Source organism: Mustela erminea, chromosome 9, assembly GCF_009829155.1.
Source record: "Mustela erminea isolate mMusErm1 chromosome 9, mMusErm1.Pri, whole genome shotgun sequence".
Lineage (NCBI taxonomy): Eukaryota > Metazoa > Chordata > Mammalia > Carnivora > Mustelidae > Mustela > Mustela erminea.
Window position 1 is genome coordinate 110,141,654 of NC_045622.1, and position 3,782 is coordinate 110,145,435.

A 3,782-nucleotide genomic window follows, 5' to 3' on the forward strand; every position below is an offset into this window, starting at 1 on the left:
GAGGGGCTGGATGGGGCTCAGAGCTGTTGCCTTCCCGCGTACTTATTTTATAGATGAAGTAACCAAAGCAAAGGGGAGGAGGTAGTTTTTGGAAGTGTGGGTGAGTGAATGGTCATGCAAAGGGACCACCAGGTCTCCCCACCTGCTGCTGGTCCCTCCATTCCTGGTTCTTGTGCTCCTGTGGGCACCATTAGGAGTCATGCTGCACCTGAGCTTGGTCCTGACGCCTGGTTTATCCCCACGGTGGTAGTTGTGAGGTCAGATGTGTGTGTGCGGGGGGCAGTGGGCAGGATGGAAGGCTGACATGGGGGTTTAGGGATGGGCAGCTTCTCCCATAAAACTGAGACTTTACTGATTCCCAATGGTGACAGTCTTCTCCCTTGTGCTCAGCAAAGGCTGTTGGAGTTTGGGGCTGTCCACCGACCTCCACCCACCCACATTCCCTTAACGATCCAGGAGACACCTTGCAGTGAGACCTCTGTCCCTAGCCATGGGACTGAATGCCTCCATATGGGTCGTCTGGAATTGCAGGTTCTGGAAGCCTGGATTAGGGTAATGAATGACAGCTCTTCAAATCCCAGTGCCTGTGGACAAGGCCACGTCTTTCCTTCCTCTCTGCCTTCCCGCTAAGAGAATGTGCAGACCACTTCTTTGGGTATGAGGCACAACCTGACTCCCGGACCTCGACTGAAGGCCTAGCTATAGTAGGAGGGAAGCTGGAGATGGCTTTGGGGGCCGGAACCCTGGGCGTTTATAGGAGGCATGACCGGATGGCCAATGAAGATAGTGAAACTTGCTCAGGTGCCCCCCAGCATGGGTCATTCCCAGTGTCCTGCATGGGCCACTCTAGCCCAGCCTACAAGTCGCCCCTGCTTCTAAGTGTGTCTGGCTGGGGGCTGGTCTCTACCACATTCTGCCGCAGTGGACCTCATGGAGCTTCCTACTCAGGGCCACAATGACCAGGATTCAAGACCATCTGTTCCCTTGAGGACCAGAGGCGACAAGGACCTGGCTGAGCTGGCCTGGCGGGTCCCCTGTGGTTATCAGAGGCTGGAGTGCCCCCTGACGGATGTTCCTCCCCACAAGGAACTGGAAGATAGTTCAGAGGTGGCCTTAAAATAAACCAACCTCAGTCAAACATGCTGAGGACAGACTGATGTGTCTTGTTCTTGTAGTAGAAAATCTTGTCACAAAGTCACTGTCACACGCAGAGTGTGCAGCCCACATGATGCAGGAGAAGAAGTTATTACAAAGGAGGCTCAGGCAGTTAGTTAACGATGTAATCATATGCTACTTTTCTACATCTGGTGATGTTTATGTTTTGGTCAGCTTTTAAAAAATGTGTCCTCTGTTGTGATTTCTTTTTAGTTCTAAATGATTATTTTGGGACTTCCTTTGTGTTTGTAGTTTGGTGTCCTTGTCCTCAGACAGACCCTCCAGATTGCAATTGCTGCAGGCCCTGTGATGTCCGGCCCGCCCCAGCCCCAGGACTGCCTGTTCTTCCCACTGGAGCATCGGGGGAAGGCCCAGGTGCTGTCCCATGATTGCACTTCCCCCAGGAGATGCGTTGAGAAGAGTGTTTCCCATTTTTCTAAAAGGAACAAGAGCTGTTGCAAGCATTCACGTCCCTGATCCCAGGGCTTATGGGAATCTTGGGTCCCCATGGAGGCCCCTGGTGAAAAAGGAAGTGAGGAAGACAGATGGGTGGGGGCAGGGTTCTGTGGGATCTGGATCAGACCAGATGGCAGGAGCAGGTGAGCAGATGAACAGGTGCACAGGACTCAAGGGTACCCTCCTCTCTCCTCCCTACCCCTCCCTTCCATCTCTAGGCTCCCCACCCCTGCCAAGGTCAGGACAAGATGCCAGAGGAAGGTGGCTTTGTGGGGTCTTGCTAGCCCCAGGGAGAGCTGACTAGCCCCTGTGGAGCATAGCATGTGTGGACTGCTTGATGAGGGCACCTGCATCGCTGTCTGGATCATGAGGGTGCACATGTGGGCTCATGATCATGTGAGCGTGTCCTCATGTGCCCACATGCATGTGTGCCTGTGTGCATCAGCGAGGGTACATCATGGTGGGGAGAGACATTGCTACCAAGAGACAGATAACGTCAAGAACAAGGAACTCGAGATGTCTGGGTGGCTCAGTCAGTTAAGCATCTGCCTTCAGCTCGGATCATGATTCCAGGGTCCAGGGATCGAGTCCCACACCGGGCTCTCTGCTCAACGGGGAGCCTGCTTCCCCCTCTGCCTGACCCCTTGCCCTGCTTGTGTTCTCGCTCTCTGACAAGTAAATGAAATCTTAACAAGAAAAAGAACAAGGAACTCTTCTTGTCAGCACTTGATATTTAGACTCCGGTCGATACAGCTCTTCTGCATTGCTGGCTCTGGGGGTGCATCTGTAGGTGAATTTGAAGATTCCTCTTGCCTTGGGATTTCTAAGAATTCTATGAAGTTACTTTGTAAGCACAATAGAGGAAAGCTTTGCGTTTATTCAGCCTCATATTCATCCATGTCCGTCCACTCACCCACCCACCTACCGATCTACCCATCATCCGTCCATCCACCCACCCACTCATCCATCCGTCATGCGTTTGTGCATCTATGTTTCTATCCATCATCCAATAATCCATCCTTCCTTGCATCCATCCGTCCATCCGTCCATCCATCCATCCATCCATCCATGTATACATACATCCAATCAATGCCCACTGAACCCCCAATACCACTGGGATGAACTCTGGCTGCTGGGTGCTGGAGACACAGAAGAATCAGACATAGTCTTTGCCCGGAGGAGTTCTCAGCTTCATTCTGAAGAAAGATCAGGAGAAAACCCGTTGTAACACAACAGGATCCATGCTCTAATTGAGGCTGGTGCAGCGGGTACCCCAAGAAGCCCTTAATTCAGCCATAGGTAGACCAAGGAAGGCTTCAAGGGCAGGAGGCCTCAACATTGAGCCCGGAGGAGAAGAAGAAGCTTCTGTGGAAGGAGAGGGTGTAGGGCACTCCAAGACAGGGGACATATCTTTACGTCAGCCTCTAGAGGCCGGTGCGGGAATGTGGTAACCGGCTGGAAAGGTAATGCCCGTGTCTCGTACCTCCTGGGATTCATACCCTGTGTCGGGTCCTCCTAGGCGGAATCAAGGCTTCTGTGGGATGAGTAGAGTACGGCAGAGATGGTGGTGTGGCTAGGTCATAAAGGGCACAGCAGTTTCCATTCGGGTCTCATGAACCTCTCTGAGGGAAGCCAGCTGCCATGACATGAGGACATTCAAAAGGTCCCACGGAGAGGAACTGGGGCTTCTTACCAACATCCAGCACCGGCTTACCAGCCCTGGAGGCAGATCTCCTTCTCTGGTGAGACTTTCCAGAGAACTGGCCCCCAAGCTGACCTCTGTCTGCTACCTCAGAAGAGACCCTCATGCCCCTCCCACATTCTTGACCCACAGAAACTGTCAGGATTACAAATGTTTATGATTGCTTTAACTCATCATGTTTGGGCTCTCTCATAACAATTTGTTATGCAGCTGTAGATAACTAATACATACGCCTGGAGAAAAACCTGATCAGTCCCAGCACTGTCCCTTCTTCTCTGTGCCAGCCACTGGGATAAGGAATGTGGCTGCCATGAATGGTTCTCTCCAGAGCCAGAGCTCAGGCGGAAGGAATTCTTAGAAGTCATTCCCCTACTTGTGCGTTCCATACGTATTTATTGAGGGCCCACTCTCCTGAAGCTTACCTTCTTGTAGGAGAAGACAAACACTGAAGATACAAAGAAGCGAGTGC